We start from the raw sequence: 26,608 nt of genomic DNA on the forward strand, positions 1-26,608 counted from the left end.
TATTTGATTCCATTTGTTACATGAATTGTCTCAACTCTTTCTATAAGAAGCGCATGTCATCTTCTAAGCTTTCAACTAGAGCAGAAATAGACATACGATTGCTTTTACTTGTAGTTGTGGTGCTGTGTGGAAAATAATTGAGTAGGAGTGCTTCAAACTCACGTGTTTGTACGCTTTCAACACACATGACAGCCATAAACGCCATCTCATTTGCTTCTATATACCTTCTTCATGAGTTAAATCATCCATATTTAACACCGTACAAGTTTGTTTCTACATTACAAAAAATTATAGTTAATATCAAAATAATTTAATTAATTCATTATAAATAAATAAAGCTAATATTATTACTTATTTACTCTTAGCATCATCAAATGACCGTGTCCAATCCTTATGTCTCCATAATTGTGGTCTATCATGAATAGCCCAAAAAAACAAATGATTAAAACTTCATTTGATACATTTAGTACTTAAAATTTATTACAAAAATCACGTCATACAGTTTCGGTCAATCTCCTGATAGAGTTGATCCGATCTATTGTGTTACGACATGTCTGTTCTTTTACATTTTTCAATATTTTTCCCCTTATTTGCAATTAAAAATATTAATTCTTTTGTTCAATTCAAAATTAGATAATAAAATGAAAACCTGATCATCTAATTCACCACTATGTCACCATTGAAATGTGTCGACTCCTTTAGGCAAATCCTCCATAATCTCCTGTATGGGACGACTATCTTAATGCCCCGACTTTAGGTTATTCTTTTAGTTATACCGTTTAGAGTCAACATATTTTAAAATCCAACAATGTATATGGCCAAAAAATGATATGGGTGCCAACATATAATCACTATCAATATAATAGACTCTGATATGTTGCATGACAAATCATTATCATTTACTTCTATTTGCATGCATGTGCTTAAAGATAGATTTTAAAGATTTGCACGTGTCATTCATACCCTTCATTGCACCAAAACCCCTTGATTATCTGTAAATTAAATAAAAAAATATAAATAGTAATATAAACAAACTTATACTTGATATAAATAAAACAAATTAAATTTAAAATGTGCTCACATACCTATAAGTAAGATCACACATCTGTGCGATGAGCCTGCTATCCTGAACTGTGATATAATGGTCGAGAGGTTTTCAGAGTATCATTGGGATCTTTATTCATTGAATCAGGATGCATTAGTGTAGAATGTGAATTAGTTGATCGACCGTTTTCATCCTACTAGGCACACCTCTAGAAATAATATTTTGTGCAAGCCTAAGTAATCTACTACCTGTTATTTCTGAAATTAAAAATACATATCAAATAAATTTCACGACTCCATAGAACATGAAAAATAAAAGGAGCATTTAGATACATTCCACACAATTCCAATGTATTTAAATATCTAACACCTAAACTTTGCTTTTTTATATTTACATCACCCAAACCTTTCTTATCGCATCAAACATACCATTATCACAATCTAAGAAAATTGAAATGCACATTTTCATAAATAGATAAGGTGCAATATATGTAAAAATGAAGTTCCGATGTTGGATATGTACATACTTCGGAATTAAGTTGAAAGTATGTAAATCTTCCAAAAGAAAATAAATTATTTATCAATCAATAGAAATCTACACAAACAATAATCAATGTAAAAAATATAATTTCCAGTTCATGGATCATCATCTCTCAAAAATATACTTTCAGAAAGAGCCATTTAAATGACTAAAAACCTAAGCATACTACAGCTTTGCTTGTGATCAGTTGTCAGATTAAAAAAGTACTAAAAAAATTGGGCTTAAACAATGCAAGTGCATCTATACTTTTGCATTTGTGAAGTCCACCAGTTGAACTAATTTCAATGAATTTTTATAGCATCCAAAAAATGCAAATACGATTAGGATAAGCACAATTAAAAAGAAAAAATAATAGGATATGTTCATCCAAGGTTAAATGTAGGATATGTAAGTTTTCTTTTATATGATATCTAATTTTTCTTTGCAAGGAACGCTGCTATTTGAGCAAAATTGCCTTAAAATACAGGTTAGGTTCGGCTCTTTTGTTTTCTACTATATTATACTCTTAATTATAAATCTCATTAAATTACCTTAATATACTCTCAACATACATATCTTATAGGCATATCTCAGATTTAAGCACCCAAATTTTACTCTATATATCCTAATCTACAACCCAATTTTTCTGCATAATAAATAAAAAATATCTAAACCTATCCCATTTAACTACAACTTAATAGCTGTGTCCATCATTATTGACTCACAAATGTCCTCATATCACCTAAAATATTGAATGATGCACCTAATAATTTTTTAAATAATCTGAAGTACTTTATCCACTTGAATTCAATCTATCTCACTGGCTTTCCTACTTCATTAAAGTTCGATCTCACACAATACAACCATTGCATCTTCAACTTCCACCACGCTTAATTTTTGCTAATCTACATACATACCACTTAATTCGTATGTATTTACATATTTAACTCCTAAACTTTAATTTTTACAATTATACCACCCAAATCGTTCATGTTACATAAAAAATATAACTATTTTAACTTTTAAAAAGTGTAATACACCTTCTCATGCATAGGTAAGGTGGCATATATGTAAAAAATTAAAGTGTGGTGTTAGATATGTAAATACATAAGAATTGAGTAGTATGTATGTAAATCTTCATAACTTATTTTCATGTATGTTAGTCTTCCTTCTACATTTGCAATAGTTAGAACAGACTTCTGATGTTCTTGAGTTAGATTGTACTTAATTATATATTCTTGCTTAGTAATGATTCCAGGCTCCCTCAATGTGGATCTTAGCTAACATGCTTAGCAATGACCCATCTTTGAACCTGGGCTTTTTTAAACGCCGCCGCATTTACCTTCTTAAAAAAGTGAAGTTTATGCTTTTTCAATCTATCAATCATCAATAGCCAATAATGTGAGTAGAATCTATCGATCCTTATATATAGGAATAGTGTTTACAAAATATAAAGCCAAAAATTTTTAATCAAATATAATCCTATCGAAATCAAAGCTAATCCTAACAAATATTCAAATTCAAACCCAATATTATCCTAAAGGACTAGTCATCTTGATAAAATAAATCTAAGTAAGAATATGAGAAATGAAGCCAAAGTTAACTATGGGCCTAAAGGTTTGAAATTGGCATGTACGTAAATCTTCCTAAATTATTTCTATATTTTTTTTAGATTTCAATTAGTTCCTCACGATTAATGCAAAGAAATATTAAATGGTTTATTTAATGTTTTTTTATTATTTTTTTTTAATTTGAGGCCTTCTTAAACGGATGAAGAACTCTTTTACAAAAATTGAATTCAATTTGTTTTAGGGGATTTAAACTTTATGGAAACATATACAGTTGATATGTAATAATTAAGAGCTTCACGTTGGTATCCAATTATTAGACCTGCTCATTTATGTTGATAAAATAAAAGACATGCCTTTATTCATGTCATTTTATCTACTTCTAGACAAAACCTAAACTGTTATAAGATGTCACTATTGAATGTAGTCCATAAATTAGGGGCACGCATGGTGAAATTAACTCCATTTGGAGCATCAAACCACTGAACTTCATGCTATAACTTAAGTTATTCTTAAATCAGCAGTTGAAGAGTCATCAATATTATTTTCATAACTTTTTTCTCCAAGAATAATTATTAAAAAGATGAATGAGCATTGTTTCATACCAATCCACAATGACATATTATAAGCAACTAAAATCACAGGCCAAATGTTGTACACAGTACTTATAAACATAAATGGATTGAGACCATCAATAGCCAAATCACGACAAACATTACGAGGGTGCAAAGCAAATGATTTTCAAGCTTCTCCACTTGCTGGATGTCAAAGCTTGCCATCTTCGTTTTTTTTTTTTTTTTGTTTAGAATGCCAAATCATGTCCATTGCAGATTTCTTTGATTTGAATAACCTTTGTAATCTAGGGATTAATGAAAAATATTGAACAACTTTCGTTGTCTTCATGCAGGTTTTATTTTCTCAAATACTATTTTTATTATAAGCATTGTTCCATGTCAATGAGCCACAACCATAATATACCTCCCAGTCAAACTTCTCTTTTCAAAATAATATGCTATCATTAGAACATGCATCTATTTTTGTATAACCAAGATCGAATGATCTCATCATTCTTTTCACATCATATGTGTGGTTAGGCAATGAAATCTTTTCAGGAAAGGCTTCTACTAATAGCTCTAGCAACATATAAAAAGAATTTGCAGTCCACAAGTGTAAATATTTCAAATTAATTAAGTGCAATACAAAAGATAATTTTGTGATAGACTTACATCTTGGATATAATTTTTCTCCCACATCTTCTAACAACTTCCTCGAACTTTCGTCATCATCACTTGGATGTGGATTAGAGGTTCCACAATCGATAGTTGGATTATTTGAAATCTTTTTTGAGGTAAAAGTGTTCCTCGTTAATCCTTCAATATCATTCATAATTGCATTGTTGAATATCAAATCTGTTGTTTATTATTTGATATTCAACACGATTATTGATATTGCTATACCCTTCCCCATATCAATTCCACACGACGTAACCAGGAAAATTTTTTTTGAGATTAAATGATCTAATGCATGAAAATTACAAATATACCTATTATTACTTTCTCCTTAGGTGAAGTTTTATAGAAATTTTATTGTTAATGCATTTTTAAGGTTTTTCAACCAGAAGTTCATGATTTTAAGGTTCACACATGTTCAATTTAACCATTAGGTTATAATTGTAATTTTTGATAACTTTGCCCATTTTAACCAAATTTCATCTAAATCCACCGGCAAATTACCAATTTTCTAGAAATTAACCAAATTATTAATTCAAATGATTCCAATGAAAATTTATAATAATTACTTTCTGCATATTTCTTCATTCCAATTGAAAATCCAATCGTATAATATCATTACAAAAGTTTAATTAAACTTATCTAGAAGGTTCATTTCATTTAATTTTTTGTTTTAAATTAATTTTGAGAAGTAAAGGGTTAATGTGCAAAAAGCAAATTTAAATATATACCCTTCCTCATTATAATGACTTGGAATGAATTTAGACCACATAAGATTATTGTTTTATTGCATAGAATGATTATTGAAATGTTTTCTCAAATTTTCATGGAGTTCTTGTAATTTCTAATTTTATTTTCTTTATTTTTTTTATTTTATTTGCTTAGTCCATTAATTACAAAATGCAAATGAAATTCAAATTAAGACATCAAACCATTCTTTCTAACCAGAAGAAAAATCACATAACACACTGAGATCAAAAGCCTTAAGTGATTCAAATTTTGAGGTATGATTTATTTTTAATTTTTTATGATTTTATGCATTTACTGGTTTTAATTCCATTAAGGAATGATTAATGTCATTACATCTTGATTTTATTTTTCTTTTGTTCTCCATGATTTACTAAATCAGTAAAAATTTATTTCATATTTTTATGATATTTAAAAATTTCTCTTAATTTCTTTGATTAATTAATGTTTTAAAATCCTATTTAATTGTTTAAATGACAGAACACGTGGCATCCTAGTGAGCCGAAATCGTGTCACCACGTCATATCCCTTTCCATACATCTTCTCGTTAGCCCACCATCATTGGAGTCTACCTCCGTCAACACAATCCGGCGTGAGCTCTAAACCGCGTGTATTCTATCTTTTAATACGAGCCATCCATTTCTTTTAAAAATAATTGGATGGCATCAATTTATCATCCCCAAAGAGTTGATGAATCGATGTCCGTCCGAGGAAATATGCTCGAATCTATTGATCTAACACATGGATTAATGAAGTAACACTGCCAAGGGCATCATCAAAGCAAATCAAACCTACGAAACATTCAAAATAGCTTCAAATTTAAATTTGCTTCACAAATCTAAACTCGATATGTTAAAGGGAAAATTAAAAGAATATCTCATTCCAGTTGAAGTCTTCTGGATTTGTAGTTAATACCACAATCTTTGTGATCCAATCCAAGTTCTCCAAGAGACAATTGCAAGATCCCTTTATCCTTTGTATGATTCTGATTGAATCAAACCACAGCTCGATCAAACAGTAGCTTAGACGGCTTAGGACTTGGGTAATTCAATAGAGAAGTCGGTTTACGAGCTCAACAAAGATGTTAAGAATGTTTAATGGTGAAATGGATGGAGTGAAATTGGTCATTTTAGGGTTTTGAAGTATGGAAATGACTGGAAAAGTTTCTAAGGCTCTAAGCAAGGGTTCAGGAGAGATTTGATAGGGCTTCGCTAAGGGTCTTGATGGCATTGGGTTTGAACCCAAGAGTTAGTGTATTTATAGAGGAGGGCATTGACTTGAGTTTAGCTTGAGCTCAACGCACCAATATTTGGCTCCTTGCTGAGGCAGAAAGGTCAACATCCCATGGCCAATGGGAATTGGCCATGTGGATGGTCAATCTTCGAGTGCAATCAATGAAATCAAGTCATATGGTCAAGAATGGTGAAGCTTCTCATGAAAGTTTGGTTGGTTCTTGCTAGCTTGGTTCACCCACCGTTGTCGTTAGGACAGTTAGGAAACAATGGAAAGCAGTTTAAGTACAACCAATAGGTGTTGGACATGCGGCTAGGAAGTTAGGCCAATAATTGGCTTCCTGGAAGAAGCTTCTAGAATGGTTTGATGGGCTTGCAAATGATTTGGAATATGGCTTAGTTTGAGTTCCAAATGGCTTCAAAAGATACTTGAAATGGTCTCAAAGAAGTCAAAAAAAAGAAATGCTTGAACAGGAGCCAAATGGATTGAAAAAGGTGGCTTGAAGTTAGCTTGGAAGTGGCTTGGAGGTGGCTTGGATTTAACGTGGATTTGGTAAATGCACGGCTATGGAGTCCTAAAGCAAAATTTTGGGGAAATTGGGTGTGAGAATTTAGATTGTGGCCATTGGGAAGGTTTAAATAAAGTTCTTTTGGTTTAGGAATGTTCAAGAGTTGAGTGGGTGTGTAAGTGAGTGAGATTTTTAGTGATTTTCATTTCCCTTTAAAAATTATTGCAATTTGAAATTTCAGGGAAAATGAGTAGTGATTACAAGTGATTTGTGAAGGTTTTGTGTGCGAAGTGGAATTTTTTAAAATTTCTATTCTATTTTAAAGTGAATCTGAGTGAAATTTAAAATGAAACGAATATGATGAGAAAATATTTTGGAAAAATATCATTTTATTATTTTTAAAATTTTTATTCAATTTCATTAAATTTTGTTAATAAAATTGATTATTGAATTGTTTTGCAAATTTTTATTGATTGATTTGATTTATGAAATTTTTATTTCTATTTTTTATTTTTAAAAATTTTATGATTTATTTCTAATTTTATTTTATTTTAAAATATTTTTTATAATTTTCAATTTTTATTTTTATTGATTAATTTTGAATTTTTTTATTATGATATTTAAGAATTTCAATTTGATTTGAATTGGAGATTTCTAGTGAATTTTGTTCTATTTTTTGAATTTTTAGTGATTTTATTATCTTTCTCTTTAGTATTAAATAACTCTCCTTTCTTAGTTCAAAAAAAACTTCATATCCAAATGAGTTCTCTACAAGATAAAGGAGATATCAAAAGTAGTGAAGGTGAGTGAAGTGCCTCAAAGAAATACAAAATAGAAGACCTAAGTTTTTAAAGTCAAAGGGTTGCTTAAGAAATTTCACAACTATAGAAACTCAACTTAAGATTCAATGACTTGATCTCAATAAACTCAACCAAGGGTTGAAGATTTAAGGTCAAACACATGAAACTATAAGAAGTGAAGAAATGTTTTAGTTTCTAGTTTGGCATTGGCTGAGTTGTTGTAGTTGATAATGTCGTTGTCTTCATTGTTGCCACCGGACCCATTGAGATTTTGTATGAATTGAGAATTGCCATAAGAATTGAAATTAGGATCCAAGTTAAATTAGTTGTATAAATCAAGGGATTGAGGGATTTCTCCCCTAAATCCACAACAAACAATCTAATAGAAGCAGCCTCTACTCTACTCTTTGAGTCTCCGGTCTTCTTCTTCTCCACAATCTTCTTTATCTTTGGTTGGCATAGATATTCCTCCACTACAATCGAAAGTGCCCAGTTTAGCTGGTTTTAGACTCTAAATTGAAGCTCGTATCAAAGTAGTCAGAATATTGTTCATGATGATCTTCTTTGAGGATTTCGCCAAAACCATGTTCCACCTATCTTTGGCTTCATAAGGATCGAATGGAATAATAGTACCGATTGAAATCATATCGACAAAACCTTGTTCATGTTCTCTCAAATATTAGTTTAGGAATGTTATGTTCTGTATCTTAAAGTTTTGCTCGAGCCAATCCTTAAAACTAAAGCAGTCGTATAAAGTATGACTGATCATTCTGTAATATGTACAGTACTTTAGATTGTCTTTGCTGCCAACATCCTATGGTTTCCTCGGCTCAGGTAGCTTGAACTATGGATTATTCTTGTGTAGGTTGTAGAATATCTTTTCCACTGCCTCATTCTTGAAAGAATAAACTTTGTTTAATGTTTAACCATTATCAACTATAGTCTTCTATTTGGCTGATAAGCCCTCTGCTGCAACTACTGTTGACCGAACTGTAGTTTAGACCAAAGTGAATGGTAGTTTGGTTGTTGTTGCTCAGCTTGAATTTACATTGGATGTTTCCCCTTATCTATCGCAGAAATAATATATGATTTCTTCCCAAATACTTTTATTGGCTCTGACTTTTCAAACTTTTCAAGAAAGCTAAGCTATTTGACTTCTTCTTGAAGACTCCTGGCCTTAATAGCTTCTCAAGAGTTTAGAAAGTAAAACACTTGAGCAAGAAAGCTACTAGTCTATGAATAATCTTAAGCAAAATATTAATTATGTGTTGCCCCTAGAGCCGTGGATCGTACTTCATGCTTAAGTTCCTCCATCACAGAATATAGTCCACCAAGGTCACCCTAGATTTCTATTTCTCGACCATAAGATCACCGATGGTGATGTGATGTTGGCCTCTAGCAAACCGTTTAACAAAAAGGTTCCAATTCTATGCAGATTCTAATATATCTATTTGGTAGCTCTGCATATCAGTTAAAAGCAACTCCTGAAAGACTATTGACAAACTGCCGGAAAAAGAAGGCATCACTACCCCCACGTTGCAACAGCTTGCCAAGAATTATGCAATGTGTTGCCGAGAGTTTCACGTTTCACCGAAAGTCTTGAAAAGAGGCAATACAAAGCCCTTTTTATATTGGACAACATCAAATTCCTTCGAGTGAAGCCTACCCTTCATAATCAATGCCCTGCCTTTCAATTGAGTTAGGGTTTCCTTCACTTGTTGCTTGACTAGCCACTTGATGTCTTTCTCCAGTATTAGACCCTGAGTTGAATCCTTCCTCGATTGACTATCTCCACTAGCAGTGGTATTCACTTTCTTTTCTTCAGTAATGTCAATGACATAAGATTGATTAACCTCAGCAGATATCACCCACTATGAGTGAGGTGGGTTGTGGAGAGTGCTCATTGCAGCCATCATCTCTTCCATCCACTTTTCCAATAGACTAATTTGTTCTTCTTTCTATTGTATCACCCTCTACAGTGCTTCAACAACACTTCCATTAACGGTCAACGGAACACCCTGTATAGATGAAAAGGCTCTAGTTTCTACGATATTAACTTTAGTAAACTCTTCTTCCATGAAATCTGTCAAAATCTCTTTCAAAATTCTCAGTGAACTATTTTATATCTACTTGGAGCTTCTTCAAGGCTTCCTCTTCCAACTTTCCTCTAATACTCTTGAGGTATACCAACACCCATTAGTGAGCAGCATCCCCAGGACCAAGCCCGACATACATAGTCTCAACATCAAGAACTTCAAACTTTGTTTCCCCTCTCCAACATCCTTCACAGACTCTTACGAAAGTGTCAGCCCAGTCACTTTAGGTATCCAAACCTTTTTCTTCAAAGTTGATACTATACTACCATATGTCTTGTTAGCAGTATCAACACGTCGAAAGAAAGCATGGGTCCCTAACATGCGAACTAGACACATCAACGAGTGATTTCTTACCATCAATCGAAAGCCTAGCACGAGAAAAGAATATCTTCATGTGTAGAAACTAGTATCAACCTTGGTCCAAGACTAAACTTCACAGGTACATGGCCTGAAAAGCTTTGGAGATGCAACAACAACAACAGCGGTGACTGACAGACGAACGCCCATGTGTTTTTTCATGGACATTCTGTGTGGAGGATAAATAGCAGTAGCAGAAACAACACCCCAACCAATTAAGCTCCCAGAAGAAGCTTAGTGGAGATCTACTAAAGCAAAACTTCCTCCTCCTAGAGAACCCTTCTTATAGTTTATGAAAGTTTTAGCACAATTTTATCCCTTTTCAGAATCTTCATTTTCATTTGGTGTGAAACAACACATCCCATTCTATGAAGAATTTCAGCAACTGAACTACTCTCCTTCTTAGCCAACTTCTTGAACATGGAGCGGGCTCTGGCTAGCGATGTACACTTCACTTTGTCCTTAGTATGGCTGCTGTATCGGAATGCCTGGGGCACCGTAGCATCTATCCTATGAAGAATTTCAGCTAAACTACTCTCCTTCTTAGCCAACTTCTTAAACATGGAGCGGGCTCTGGTTGGCGGTGTACACTTCACTTTGTCCTTAGTACGGTTGCTGTATCGGAATGCCCGGGGCACCGTAGCATCTATCCTATGAAGAATTTCAGCTGAACAACTCTCCTTCTTAGCCAACTTCTTAAACATGAAGCGAGCTTTGGTTGGCGGTGTACACTTCACTTTGACCTTAGTACGGTTGCTGTATCGGAATTCCCGGGGCACCGCAGCATGTATCTTCACCACATCCTCTTCTCTGAGGGAAGCGGACAAAGGGTGAAATTTACTTCCTCCTCACAAAGGGGAGGTCTTCGAAAGTCCAGCTCCCTCTTCCACAACAGAAACCTTAATAGGAGCAACCACTTCTAAGACTTTCTCTTTCTTGACCATAGGGGTCCTAGGATTCCTATTCCTCCTCTGCGTATAGTTCAGAGGTGCAGGCCTCAAGCTAAACCCGACTTCAAACACAGAGGGCATCGAATAAAAACCCAACCTCTTTCTGGCAGAAATTTCAGTAACAAACTTGTTTCCACTCCTTTTACTGGCACGACAGCAGCAACAGGCATGACAACAATAGCAGATATAACTCTAACAGCAATAGCAGAAATAATTCCCACAGCAGTAGCAAAATAGCTCTAGCGGCAGTAGCAAAAATAATTCTAACAATCTTATAAGCTTACTTCATTACATACTTGGTCACAGGCACCGCAAACTTGCACATAGCAATGGCAGAAACAGCAAAAACCATAGCAACAAACTTGACAATGGCAATAGACTTCTTCTCTATTAACACCATGTTCAGTGAGGGAAACTCCTTATCAGATCTCAGGTTGAACTTAATAGTAGGCTCCATGGACTCAACAGTCTCCAGCTTAACCACATTGACAGTTCTATTTCCCAGTTTGAAGCTGGAATTGTCGAATTGTAGGCCAAATCTGATTAGTGCTCTGTTGACCTCGCTTACGGTCGAGGCGTAGTTTTCCCCTCCTTAGTAGCCTAGGATCTAGCCGTAGGACCTTTCTGCCGACTACTCCTAGAAAACTAGTGAAGGAGCCCTCCCCGTTAGCAATTATGGACTTTTCTTCGTTCGACTTGACGTTCCATGTAGTAGTCTTGACCGCTATTGTTTAGCAGGTAAGGCTACTCCGAAGGAACTCAGGGAGCAAAGCATTCTTATAGGACTGCCGACCTTAGGATTGACTTTACTTGTTGATTTAGCGCAGCTGCGCTCTTCGCCGTCCTGTTTAATCGAATTCGAGCCTAAATCTTGATAGGATTCGGACCGCGATGCGTTTTTAACCCGATCGACGACAAGGTTGCCCAGACGACTCCGGATGACGAAACGGACTGCGACGATGCGGTCGGAAAATTGACATTGATTTTGCTTAGGGGGACATTCGTTTCATTGTGATGGCGCGTCTTGGGGAAAATACCTATTTAAGTGTTTATTATAATAAATATTATTTTATTATTATCATTATTATTATTATTATTATTATTATTATTATTATTATTATTATTATTATTATTTCGTTCGATTGCCTGGCCCTCTCTTTCTTCGTGCCGTTGGAGGGAATCGTTCCCGCGTTCCCCTCTCGCACGCGAGACAAATCTCGCAGATGCCCATCCCTCGTATCCTATCTTCTGCATTATGGGTTCGATCTTCTCTGTCGCGGATCGTATCCTCTTCGAGGATCTAATCCTCCGCATCTCTCGATCCCTCTGCCGTATCTTCTTAATCATTCGTCTCCTCTGCCTTTAGCGTATATGAGAGCTCCTTTGTGAAGCTTCTAAGAGGCCGAAAAATTTTTCTAAGGAAGAAAACTCTGTTTTTTTTTTCTTTCTCACTCACTTCTTTGATCTTCTGGTGCTTGAATCGGTTTCCTCCTGCTGTTGGGAGAGGGAGTGAAGTTGTGGAGTGTTTTTTTAAAGTTTTGTGTTACTTTCTTTCTGCTTTAAGGAGGTACCTTCCTTCCCCCCCCAAAAATGACTTTGTTGGATGGTACAGCATGCTAGTTTATTATTGTGCCTATACTTGAGATATTTATTACTTGAGCATGTGAAAGCATAATGGCAGGCATGTTTTAGGGGTTGGACATGGTTATTTGCTTAGGATAGTGAGAATGTGGCATGTTTTTATTCATTGTAGCATATTTATATTGGAAGCAATTAGGAGGGTTGAAACATAGCTTTGAGACAATGTTAGCTCTTCTTGCAAGCATGTTAGGATATGTATTATGAAGCTTTTCATTTTTTCTTATCTAACATGAGACATTAGAAGGTTTATTTGGTCTTTCACGCATGTGGGGGCTCGGTTTTAGCTCCTGCGGTTGCCTCATTTGTTCGAAACCTATATGGGGTATGAAAATATTTATTTTTGGAAGTCCCTCAGAACTTTTTTTGGAGGCCTTGAAATGTTAACTTTGAGGTTTATGCATGTTTCTCTACTTCACGTTATTCTCTCATATGAAATACATGTTGATGTAGGTTTGTTTTAGCTACCGGATGGCACGGTTTTTAGCCTTTACTGGGCTCGGTTTTGGCTCCCTGTGGCTTTTCCTTGCTCGAAATGCATGTTATGAGAAAATTTTATTTAATTTTGAGAGCCCTGTAACTTGTTTGGACAGCTTGGCTTAGCTCCTCGTGGGGCATCCTTTTTCTCAAATATTCGTTGGGAACTGTTTCATGCTTGGAATAGTTAGGTTGGTGGCCCAAATATGTTCTCTATGTTGTTGTTCCTATTTAAGATGTATATTGGCTTCATATCTTGATATTTCAAAAACATGTGGGTTGCTCCTTGGCTTGGGTTGGCTCGTTTTACCTTAAGATGACTGGAATTTTAATTTATGTTAAGGCTTGGGTTTTAATCTATGCTTGGACTCTGTTTTGGCTTTGAATGGCCCGGTTTCAGCCTCCATGGGGGCTCGGTTTTGCCTGATCCAGTCCTTGGTTTCTTTTTCTTTTAGATACTTTTAAAGCTTATTTTGGCATAGGATCTGTATTTTGTTGGCTACTCCAAGTCCAATGTATGTGCGGGTTTATCCCCAAATGATTTGAAGTTGGTGCAGGGTGTGGTTTTACTCGTGCTTGGCCCTACTCGAGAGTTTGGCTTGGTTTGGCTTTGCCTTTTCTGGACCTTACCCGAGAGCTGGTTTGGTGGAAGGGCTCGGTTTTGCTTATTTGATCCTGTTTTGACTTTGAATGGCTCTATTTTAGCTTTCCTTGGAGCTTGGATTTACTTGTTTTGGCCCTTACCCGAGAGGTAGCTTGGGAGCTTGGTTTGGTTTGTTCTTAGTCCTACCCGTGAGCTTGTTGGTAGATCATTTGGTTTGGCTTTGGCCCATGCTGGGCTCGGTTTTGGCATCTTGTGAGTGTTTTTGGCTTAAATATACATATTGTGGAGGAATTTATTTTGATTTGGAGAAGTTTCATAGCTATTCTTGTTTGAAACATATGGTAGTCTTATATTTTGACGTCCTGAGGGCATAGAGATGTTTTCTACCCTTTTGTTGTGGCCTGGGTTTGATTGCCCTTACCCGAGAGGTGGTTTGAATGTGGTTTTGCTGGCTTTAGTTCCTACCCCTACCAGTGAGCTTGCTAGCAATCCTTTGGGGTTGTTTGGCTCTTCCTACACGAAGTAGCTTGGGTGTTGATAGATGAGTCAAGTTTAAATGTATGTCTTTGCCCTATCTATAAAGTGAGGTGATTGAAGAATGGGTTGAACAATTTCCTTATGTCCTACTTGGTGAAATTGGAGTCGGTTTGGAGGCTTTGTGAGGGTTTGTCCATTCACTCTCCTATGTATATCAAATATCTTCATATAATTGATTTGGGTTGCCTTAGCCGTGAGCCCCTTCTCCTTCTGTGTCTCGGGTTGCCTTGGTCGTGAGCCCCTTTTGGCCTCAGGTTGTCTTAGTTGTGAGCCTCTTTTGACCTTGGGTTGCCTTAGCCGTGACCTCCTCTCCTTTTGGCCTTTCGCCTTGACCACGAGTCTCTTTGGCCCTGTTTTGCCTTGACCAAAAGTCTTGGTGGCTATATTCTCACCTATTAACCCCGGTCGTGAGTATTTATTTGGTTCTATGGGAAGATTTCATGCTTATTTGATATATGAGGCCATTAATTAATTTGGAAGTTGAAAAATCCTGATTTTTGCATATGTCTGGGAGTACTAGTGGTGATATTCTCCGAGTTATTTTCCTTTTGTGAAGATTGGGAGATTTCTAAGTCTCATTTTTTAAAAAGATTTGATTGGAATAAATTTCAGACGTCTTTGGGGGTTGGGCACCGATGTTAGGAGGTCACTGGTGTGTGAGGCCATTTTGACTCAAGTTAAGCCACTCATTAAAAAAAAATGTGAGAAAATGATACCCTTTCAGATAGATTCAAGGATTTTCGGGCTTTCCTTTTCAGGTCTTTTTGTCACAAGTTTTGAGAGCTGATTCATCTTTCGTTCTTTTCAATTTTATTTAGGTGAATCAGTCCCTTCTCTCTCTCACCCCATTTTTGTTCTTTTTTTCCTTGTTCGGTTTTCGTGCTTATGTCTGACTCATAAGTGTCCACTTATAGTCTTTTGCTATACGTGAAAATATCAAGCAAGGTCGCAATTAGTTAGTTTTGGGGCGTACAGTGGTGATGATAAAGGCACACCGAAGATAGAACAGAAAGATGTTATATCCTATAACATCAAGATCCAGACATTTGATGAACAATAGGATAACGGTATCCTTCACCGGGTATCCTTCACAGGGAGTTGGCTCGAACCTCCTCAGAACCTCCTCAGGTTGTTGGCAGTCCCACGCCCAACAAGCGTAATCGACTCATGGACAACAAAAATTTCTTTTAAAAAAACAATTTTTGATAAACCCTTTTCAAGCAAAAACATACTTTTCTACGAAGCAAAAATTGATAACTCTTCTTTGCATGTTTAAAATTTGTATGCATGTCAAAAACATAAAACATACTTTAAAGCTGGTTGTCCACCTGACGAATACATGTTTAGGCTGGGAAGTAGCCATTTAGGTGAGGTTCAGGACACACTTCTAGACGAGTAGCGGGTTCTATACATTCGGGTGACCGAGTAGCCTTCGTGGACCCTCGAGTATATGTACATATATCTGAGCCTAGCCCTACACGCGTGCTTGCGGTCCCCCCCTGCCCACAAGGCACTCGTATTACTTTTCATTTCTTTCGGGATTTCTCCAAGATTTTTGATCGAAATTTTGAGGATTTTTACTTGAGTCTTTTCTTGTTGATTTTCTCGAGTTTTCTGTCGCGAGTCGTTATTACACTTTTCTTCGGATTTTCTGGACAATGTTTCTTCTAGGCTTTACTTTTGTGATGCATTTCAATCTGTTATATTTAAGAAACAGCGGATCTCTCGGGCACACAGGTTTGTTTTACGTTTACAGCACTTCATTTTCCTATTTATACCCGCTATTGTTCTGTACAGCATGTTATGCTATTCCTGTTTCTACCTGTCACTGTTCTGTACAGCATGTTATACTATTCTTGTTTCTACCTGCTACTGTTCTGTAGAGCATGTTATAACGTTCTTTTTATTGTACCTGCTACCGCTCTATATAGCATGTTGTATTGTTCCTTCTACTATACCTGTTACTGTCATGTATGGCATACATATTGTTTCTTTTATTATGTTTTCTACTGTTTGTCCTGTACTGCACATTTTATATTGTATAGCCTTAAGCATGCCTTCTTTTCATATAGGATGTTTAGAGGACTATCACCACCACAGGGTCGTTTGATTTGACATCATAACTGGACACCCTAGAAAACTTAAACTCGTCACGACAAGGAGCTTGGAACTAGCGCGGTGGGCAGCACGACCATCTTCAACAGCAGAGCATATTTTCCCCGGCTAAGCCATTTCCTTCCTAGAAATTAAAATAACAATCCATAGGATTTCGAGGTTGTTCGTCTAGTGAAACATAAATCCTCAACCTTTTTCGTTAGGTATTCGTATAGCTCTGTTATACGATCTAAGTCCTAACTCGTTTTTGGATTCTGAGGTTATCGTTCGTTACGACCTAAATTCTCACATCTTTCGGGTCGTTTGTGCGGTCGTTTCACACGAATGCAAACCCCAATTAAATAAAACTGGCAGGATGAAACATTTGAATATTTTTTTCTCAAAATTGAAGCCAAACCATATGGTAGACTGAGAAGTCACCGAGGATCTCCTCTGGATCTATGGCATCCTCTAGTTCTTCTTCCTTTGAATTCTGTAATAAATGTTCCAAATTTAAGTCATTCCCCTTTCACACATCTTGTCTGATTTCGTTGAAAAGTCTCATCCTTTTGATGTCTTTGAATATAATTTTTCCTGATTTTTATTGAGAGTATTTTTATGTAATTTCGGTCATTTAAGATGTAATTAACTATAGGGGCTTACCCTTATAGGAAGCTTTTCCGAACCCAGCATAAAATAAACCTTATTTAGTTTTTTATACTGAATAGGAGAATTTGTCGGCAAAAATTGATTTCGCAGACCAAACGGACGTCATTTATTTCTCAGTTTATGCGATCGAGTCTCACCCTCAAGTCTTGTGTTTATCCTTAAGGATAAATATAAGATTTGAGGTAAAATGTTTTTTCATTTAAACTGTGAAAATTATGAGGTCAGTTTGATTTCATAATTTGTTTAAACTTGAGTAATAAAACATCTTTCCGAAGCGGGCGACGAGATTTCGATTCCGGTGACCGACAGTTTCCTACGGGCAACTCACCTTTTTTTAACGACCCACACTTTTCCCAGCCGACATGCTCCATTAAATAAAGCATTCTTGCTGACAACCAAATTCAGTCCAGTAGAAAACTAGATGATCATTTTTGGCGATGACATTCTCTGAAAATTTGAAAATTTCAAATATTAGTTTGATCTAATGCTCCATCCTAATCGTGGAGATTTTTGGGATGAATTATGAGTTGTTTAAACTTGTCTTGTAAATTGGGTGTTTTCTGAAACTTATCCTTTCTTGAATTTTTTCGGTTTTGTTTGTTCTAAATTTTGAGTTTTATTTTATTTTATGAATTTTCTTTCATTTCTTTTATTTCTTTTATTTTCTTTTATGATCTTAACGACAGCGGGAAAATTTTTGGTAAGTGTAGAATTTATGCTAACTTATCATAAACAAACCAACCTAAAGAAGAAAGAAACATATATGACCTAGTCCTAAAACTGGAAAAAACTAATTTTGTTAAAAAAATTTCTTTCATTTATTTTAAAGGATTTTTTTTTTATTTGGAGTTCCAATATTTATAATTTTGCAGATTCCATGACTCATTTATTTAAGGGTAATTAAATAAATAATTCTCGAATCAGAGAATTTTATTGATCATATTTGCTCAAGAAGAAGATGAACAAGACATATCAAAGGAAGAATAGTAGTCTAATCTGTATGGGGCACAGTCACACCATCAATCTATGGAGACAAAACCACCAATCAAAGATGAAGAGAAAAATTAATCCATAGCGAAGCTGCTAGAAAAAGTGTTAGTTTATTTTTTGTGATTGAGATTTTAAAAATAAAAATCGAACAGATCTCGAATATTTAATTATTTAAATAATAAAACACAATATTAAAAGTAATATGTCATCTCAAAAGATGATAATATCACTTAATAATGAGTTCAATTATTCAAATGAAAAAATTTAGGATATTTGTTTGTTCTGCGATAATACCAATAAATCTTTCCTCTACTAATTCAAAGATTAGATAAGGTTTATATTAAGCTGTATTGCTACTGTCCTATAGGTGCAAGCCCGTATAGTTAATTACATCTTAAACGACCAGAATTACTAAAGAAAACTCTCGATTAAGATTGATTTTATGTATTCAAATGAATTTAAATTTTAGTTTCCTCGATTGATTATGGGAAAATTAAATGGGAACGACTCAAAAGTACAGTTATTTTAGAATTCAAAGGAGAGAAAGGTGAGAGATATCAAAGAAACTGAGAAAAGTCGGTGATATCTCAACTAACCTATGGTTTAGCTCTAAAAATTTTGAAAGAGAAATTAATTTGACATTTTCATCCTGACAATTTACTTAAAAATTTAAGACTTATGTCCCACGATATAAGATTGCGAGAAAGTCTAGAAAAGTGGGGATTTATGTCATAACTAGATGAACGACCTCAGAATCCTAAGACTAAAGTTGATGCTCACTAAAGAAAGTGAATCGTCATAGACTAGTCTACTGGAAAAAAACACAAAAAAATAAACAAACATACAAAATGGAATTACAACCCTGCTTGAAAATGACTATCATCTTAATCGCCTAAAAGCATTTAATACCATGAAAGGCCAGTCTCAATGAATGCAAAATAGGATAGATTGTTGTTTATTAAAAATAATATGTCTTACAACTTGATCCTAAATATCAAGATGCTTAAATATAAATGGTATGCACAATGTCATATGACTAATGCAAGTTTATTTTTATAATTTATAATTTATAATTTTATAGATCACTACACTCAAATGTTTTATTATTATTATGTTAACTCTCAATACCAAATGATTATAGTAAGGTGTGAATAGCAACGAACTGCATTAATGATGAATGCGCAGATGATTACTTCTATAAGTCAATCGGTATGCAGAGGCAAAACTCACTCTATAACATAGTGGTTCTCACAGAACAAACCACCCATTTTGTGCAAAGAGTGAGGGTCTGAAAATAAGAAATATAAGTTAAATGCAAGCACATAGCTATGGTGATCTTTTTGTGGCTATTCCTAAATCATAGAGAGGTTACTACTCTATTTTATTTAATTGTCAATTATGTTATTTATATGCATGATGTGATGAGGTGTGAATGCAATGCAATGTGTTACGCAAATTTGTTTGGGTCATGAGTTTCATTTTTTTTTGAAAATTTATGTTGAAATTATTTGGTTTTTGTAGAAAAATATAGTCCTTATAGAATTTACAAATAATCCAAGCAAAAATCACACAAAAGTTTAACCTGAATTTTAGACAAACCTATTGAGCACAAACCAAATCACAATAGAAAATAAGAAGACAAATAGGTATAGGTCAAAAATTGCATTCGAATATCGTTTTTTTTTTTTTTTATTTGAGGTTCATCCTTTGCATTTTCTTTATCTTTTTATGAATGATTTGAATGTCAATAGTTGACCAACTATGACAGACACCCTAACACTATAAAAGAAAAATGTTCAACAGGAAAATAAATCCTACATTATTATATCAACCTTTTAACTAAAACTCTAGGTTAATACAATAGCTCTGCAAAACAAGTTAGTACATCTTAGGCTCACCAATGTAAGTCTAGAAACATATAAAGAAACTAATGCAACCTAACAAATAGGCAAAGAAATGCACCATAAAATTATTTTCTTGTCTTAAACATTCAGTTTAGCAAAAGCAATCTGCCCTAAACAAATTTTTTTAATGAGCAAAACAAAAAAAAAAGACAACAAACTTATCTACTTCCTTGACATCTATAGGTGAGTGCCTTGTGATGTAATTTGGTTAATGTGAAAAGTAAAAAGGGGCCTAAAGAGACCTTATTATTCATGTTTTCTACATTTTGATTGTTTCGATTTTTATTAAGAAAAGACTTTTATTTTGATTCATTTGAAGTTTGTTAATTTTTTCAATTTTATTGGATTTTATTGAATTTTATTGTAATTTTTGAATTAAATCCTTTATATACTTATTAGGCATATATAAAGATTTAACGTTATTAACATTTGTAAAATGTTATAAATCACTTAGACAACTAATTATAGACATTATAATCTCTGATATACAATATTTAATAAATTTTTGTGACTTCGTGAATTTTAATGAATTACTTGTTGTAAATTTTATGATTTTTAGGGTTTTAAATATTTTGACTTAAATGACTTCAAATTAACTTCAAATTATTTCTGGAGTTTAATATTGAGTTCAATGATTTTCTGTGAAAAATTTATATAATTTAAAGTTTTCTTTGATTTATTAAAATTATTTGAATTTTTAGGCATTTTTATTTAAAAATTCATAATAAATTCAAACGAGCTATAAAATCCTTAAAATTTTCAAGAAAAAGATTTATAAAGTTATTCAAAGTTTATTTAGAACTTTCTATGAATTATTGAATTTATTATTGAATTTATTAATTACAAATTATTAAAAATGATCAAATTGAAGAGATTTTTGTATATCTGAATTCATTTTGGTTCAATTGATTTATTGGTGAAATCTTTATTTAATTTTAAATTTTCTTCTTAAAGTTATTCAAGTTTTAAGGAGGAAGGGTATATTTGTGAACATCTTCAATTCAATTTCAAAATAATTTTTAATGGTTTCTTTCCTATTAATGAGTTGTTTGGATTAATTGATTAAAATTTATCATTTTTTATCTTTATTTGTTAAGTCAAACAGTGAGAAGGTCTTTTGTAAATTTGAGGGAACTTACAAATTTACCCAAAATCACTATCAAAGTTTTTAGGATTTATTTACTGTTTGAATGTTGATTAATGATTTCAAATCAAGTTTTAAGAATTTATAGTTTTGGAAAGCTCATTTTGAGAGTTTTAAAGTAATTAGGGCATAAATTATAATTTTGAAACAAAATAATAAATAATCTCTTAACCACTTTAAATTATCAAAATTTGCTATACCTTTTTTGTTTAGTACTTTAACCATCTTTTAAGATCCAATTTTTTTGCGTTCATTTCTTCAATTTCAAGGTTTAATTATGTAATTTTGAGGGAAATTACACAATTGCCTTTCTTCACCTTCCCAATTATGCACTTCATTGAAATTTTCACTTATTGATTACCAGTTATTCAATTCTTCAATTTCAGCAATTTTATTATTTTTGAATTTTAAATTAAATGGTCTAAAAGTTACGAAGGGAAGATTTATAATTTTGGGAAAAACTACAAACTTACCTATTCTTACTTTTCCCTTAGGCAAATTTTTACTAGAATTTTATTTTTAATGCATTTTTTAAGGTTTTCAATCAGATTTTCATGATTTTGAAGCTCACACATGTTTAATTTAACCTTTAGGTTATATTTGTAATTTTTTACAATTTTTACCTATTTTAACCAAATTTCATTAAATTTCACTTGCAAATTTTACCAAATGTCTAGAAATTAACCAATTTATTAATTCAAATGATTCCAATAAGAATTTCTAATAATTAATCATTTCAACTATTTTAGAATTGAAATTTTCCAACAATTTGATAATCAAATCTTTACCTTTTTCATATTTCACTAGTCCAATTTAAAATCCATTTGTATAGCATTATTACAGAAGTTTAATTAAACTTATCCTAAAGATTTTTCCATTAATCTTTTGTTTTAAAGTATTTTTGAGAAGTAAAGGATTAAAGTGCAAATAAAAGAACTTAAATATACACTCTTCCAAATTAAAATGACTTGAAATTATATTAGACCACATAACATCACTGTTTTATTGTGTAGAATGACCATTCGAATGTTTCTTGAATTTTTCATAGAGTTCTTGTAATTTTCTTATTTGTATTTTATTTATTTAATCCATTAATTACAAAATGCAAATGAAATTCAAATTAGGATATCAAATAATTCTTTCTGACTCTAGGAAAAATCAAAGAACGGGCTAGGGTCGAGAACCTTAATTGGTTCAAATTTTGAGGTATTTTGATTTATTTTTTACTTTTTTATGATTTTAAGTTTCTTATTGGTTTTAATTCAGTGAGGAATGATTTAATGTCATTAAATCTTGATTTTATTTTTCTTTTGTTCTCCATGATTCTATAAACTTATTTCATGTTTTTTATGATTTTTATTGACTTATTTGACTTTTAATGTTTCTGTTATTTTCTCTGATTTATTAAATGTTTTAAAATTCTATTTAATTGTTTAAACAACAGGCCACATGGTGACCCAGTCAGCCGAAAGTGTGTCGCCACATCATATCCCTTTCCAAGTGTCTTCTTCTCGCTAGCCCACCAATCATTAGAGTACACCTCCATAAGCATGATCCGGTGTGATCTCTAAACACAAGTGTGTTCTATCTTTTAATCCTACTCATCCATTTCCTTTTAAAATAAATGGAAGACATAGGTTCATCACCCTGAAAGGATTGGGGAACCAATTGTCTTCCAAGGAAATAAACTCGTATGTATTGATTTAACGCATGGATTAACGAAGTAACATTGTCAAAAGCATCAGCTAAGCAAATCGAGCCTATCTAACGGTCAAAATTGCTTGAAAACTAAATTTGCTTCACAAATCACTAAACTCAATACGTTAAAGAGAAAACTGGAAGAATACCTTAATTTTGTTTAAGTCTTCTTGATCTGCAGTTAATACCACGATAGTTGTGATCCATTCCAAGTTCTCAAAGGGGCAATTGCAAGATCCCTTGATCCATTGTATTATTTTGATCAAATCCGACCACAGCTTGATCAAACAGTAGCTTAGAGGGCTTAGAAATTGGGAAATTCAATAGGGAAGTCGATTTGCAAGCGAAAGAAAGATTTTAAGAAATTTTAATGGTGAAATAGATGGATCTACAATGGAATTGAGGGCGTATGTCGGGTAAGGGGTTTTAATGGTGGTTTTAATGTTTTGAAATTTGGAAATGATTGGAAAAGGTTCTAAGGCTCTAAGCAAGTTCAAAAGATATTTTGTCAAGGCTTCGCCAAGGGTATAGAGGGCATTGGATTTGAACCCAAGAGGAGGGGTATTTATAAAGGATGGCTTGGGCTTGGGTCTAGCTTGAGCTCAAAGCACCAATAATTGACCTTGCTGAGGTGGCAAGGTCAACATCCCATGGCCAATGGGAACTGACCAAGTGGATGGTCCATATTGGTGTGCCACCAATGAAATCAATCCATGTTATCTTTAGGAATGGTGAAGCTTCTCATGGAAGATTGGATGGTTCTTGCTAGCTTGGTTCACCCTCCCTTGTTGTTAGGACAATAAGATAATTGTTGTAAGGTGGTTTAAGTACACCCAATAGGTGTTGGATATGTCCCTACGAAGTTAGGCTAATAATTGGCTTCTTGGAAAAAGGTTCTAGAATAGCTTTAAGGGCTTGCAAATGGTTTGGAATATGGCTTAGTTTAAGTTCCAAATGGCTTCAAAGGAGGCTTGAAATGGTCTCGAGGAATTCAACAAAAAGAGTGGCTTGAAAAACAACCAAATGGAATGAAAAAGGTCGCTTGAAGTTAACTTGGAAGTGGTTGGGAGGTGGCTCAGATTTGAAGTGGATTTGGTAAGTGCGTGGCTAAGGAGTCCTAAGGCAAAATTTTGGTGAAATGGGGTGTGAGAATTAAGATTGTGGCCAATGGGAAGGTTTAAATGAAGTGCTTTTGGTTAGGAATGTTCAAGAGTTGAGTGGGTGTATAAGTGAGTGAGATTTTTGGTAATTTTCATTTTACTTTGAAAATTATTATTATTTGAAATTTGAGGGAAAATGTGTGGTGATTAGGAATGATTTGTGTGAAGTGGATTTTTTAAATAATTTATCTTGATTTTAAGTGAATTTTAAAATAAAATGAAAGTGGTGTATTTTGGGAAAAAACCTTTTTTTTTAACTTTTATTTTATGTTTATTAAATTTTATTAATAAAATTGATCATTGAATTGTTTTACAAATTTTTATTAATTTATTTTATTTATGAAATTTTTATTTCTATTTTCTTATTTTTGTAATTTTATGATTTTATTTTGAATTTTATTTTATTTTGAAATATTTTTTGCAATTTTTAAATTTTAGTTTTATTCATTAATTTTGAAATTTTATTTTAAATTTTGAAATTTTATTGTGATATTTGAGAATTTCAATGGTTTTGATTTCAATTTGATTTGAATTAAAGATTTTTAGTAAATTCTGTTTTATTATTAAAAATTTTAGTGATTTTATCATCCTTCTCTTTACTATTAGATAAGTCCCCTTTCCTAGCTCAAAATGAACTTCATTTTCAAATGAGCTCTCTAAAACCTGAAGAAGTTATCCAAAATGATGAAGATGAGTGAAGTGTCCCAAATAAAGACCAAATCAAAGGCCTAAGTCTCTAAGATCAAAGGGTTGCTTAAGGCATTTTAAACCTATAGGAACTCAACTTAACCTTCATTGACTTAACCTTAATCAACTCAACCAAGGGTTGAGGATTTAAAGTCAAACATATGAAACTATAATGAGGCGAGAAATGTTTTAATTTCTTGTTTAGCATTGGCTCCATCACTAGTCCTCTAGGAAAAATCACAAAAAATCCCAAGACTAAACCCTAAGTTCTTGAGAGAGAAATAGAAAGAAAGACCTCACTCAAAAATGAGGTCAAGAGTTGATGAGAAGATTAAGATAGACACATTTGTTTAGGCTAATAGTGGTTTAATATTATATAATGCCTCCAAAGAAGTACCAAACTTTTAGCTCCAAATTCAAGCTCCTTATATGTATTCTCATTTCTAGGACGATTTCCATTATGAATTTCTAATTTATGCTACGGAACTATTACATAAATTTTGCAACCAATTACATGGTGAGAATAACTCATAAAGGCTCAGGCTCCCACAATTTTATCATCATCCATAGCCTAGCGATGTTCAGTAAAGTCATAATACTTGTTTCTTGCTTAAAGATAACCAAGTACTGATCTTTGTTCATTCTTTATATTAATATTTTTTATTTTTCTTTTCATTATATGTTCTGTTTCAGTTTGGTAAATGGAGATTATGTGGATAAACCGAGTATTCTTTTAACATTGATACAGATGAACAAATTTTAGCTTATAAGGTTATATATTACCTGTAACACTGGATGTACAGGTTCTTGAAAGCTACAAGCAGCAAAAATAATGAAAACGAAAAGAATACTAATAAGTGCGATGAAGAAACAATACCTCCAAGCTTTTAAGAAATATATACCTCAAATTAGACCACATATTACTTGAAGCATCCCATTCTTCCATACATATACTAGGTTTAAAGCAATAAAAATAAATCTTCCAAAAGTAAAACGATCAAGTCCGATACACAGTCAACTTAAGAGGCATCTTACGGATGGGTGCAAATTTAAACAGAATAAGTTTAAACTACTCAAAAAAAATCGGGACTGAGAATATGAAGGAAAACTACAAATTTTAAAACCAAATTAGAAAGTTACATTTGATGTATTCTGGTGGTCTCTGTATGCTGCGATCTTTCGTTGCCATCTCAACTAGCCCATAATGCGATTGTATGCGAGGGAGAAGATGGGGTAATAGTCTTGGATAAAAATTGGAAGAGGAGGAGGGAGGCGACGGCTTCCGGGCAGAGAATATGAGCGCGGGAGAAGATGGGCCGGGGATTCAGCGCGGGAGAGGAAAAACTAGGGTAATAAGGTTATTAGTTTAATTTTATTTAAGTTAGCTGTACTAACTAATCAATTAATAATTAATTAATACATTATTAGATTTATTTTAATTAGATTTTATATATATATATATATATATATATAGTAAAATTTGAAAAAGATGTAAATGTTTTATAAAATTGTTATTGCTTTTTATTTAGAAATTACCATAAATTTATAAGTATTTATTGATAACTATAATTAGTCATTACTTAATTATTAATTTATAAATGTAAGATTATGTTTTAATAAAAAAAATTTAATGATTTTTTATTAATAATTAATTTTTTAGTAAATTATTACTTATGAATTAATATATGCTCAATTTATTGAGATTTATAATTAATTTTTATCATGAATTTAACTGATTTTTTTAATAATAGACTTAAAGCTTGATGGAAGATCAAAAAAATTTGTAAGATTTGATAGTATTTATTAAAGCTCATATCATACAATTTTTTTGATTTAACCACATGTTGACCTTACTTCTCTGATGACTCACCCCACCTATTTGCACATGAACTTAAATAGGAGTTGTGCTTTCTTGGGCTTCATCAAGGCAAGCCCAAGCCCCAACCCTTGGTTG

At 33.2% G+C, this 26,608-nt stretch overlaps 1 long non-coding RNA gene across 1 annotated transcript; it reads right to left on the reverse strand.

The window, feature by feature from the left end:
- Nucleotides 1-589: 589 nt before the first annotated feature.
- On the reverse strand, nucleotides 590-25,984 carry LOC110021956. The gene is made up of 3 exons (XR_002293713.1): nucleotides 25,795-25,984; nucleotides 1,086-1,302; nucleotides 590-992 (listed from the first exon to the last, which is right to left on the reverse strand). It is a non-coding gene; the product is annotated as an uncharacterized LOC110021956 (long non-coding RNA).
- Between the last annotated feature and the right edge of the window lie 624 nt (nucleotides 25,985-26,608).

This window comes from Phalaenopsis equestris, unplaced genomic scaffold, assembly GCF_001263595.1.
Source record: "Phalaenopsis equestris unplaced genomic scaffold, ASM126359v1 Scaffold000154, whole genome shotgun sequence".
NCBI classification, from domain to species: Eukaryota; Viridiplantae; Streptophyta; class Magnoliopsida; order Asparagales; family Orchidaceae; genus Phalaenopsis; species Phalaenopsis equestris.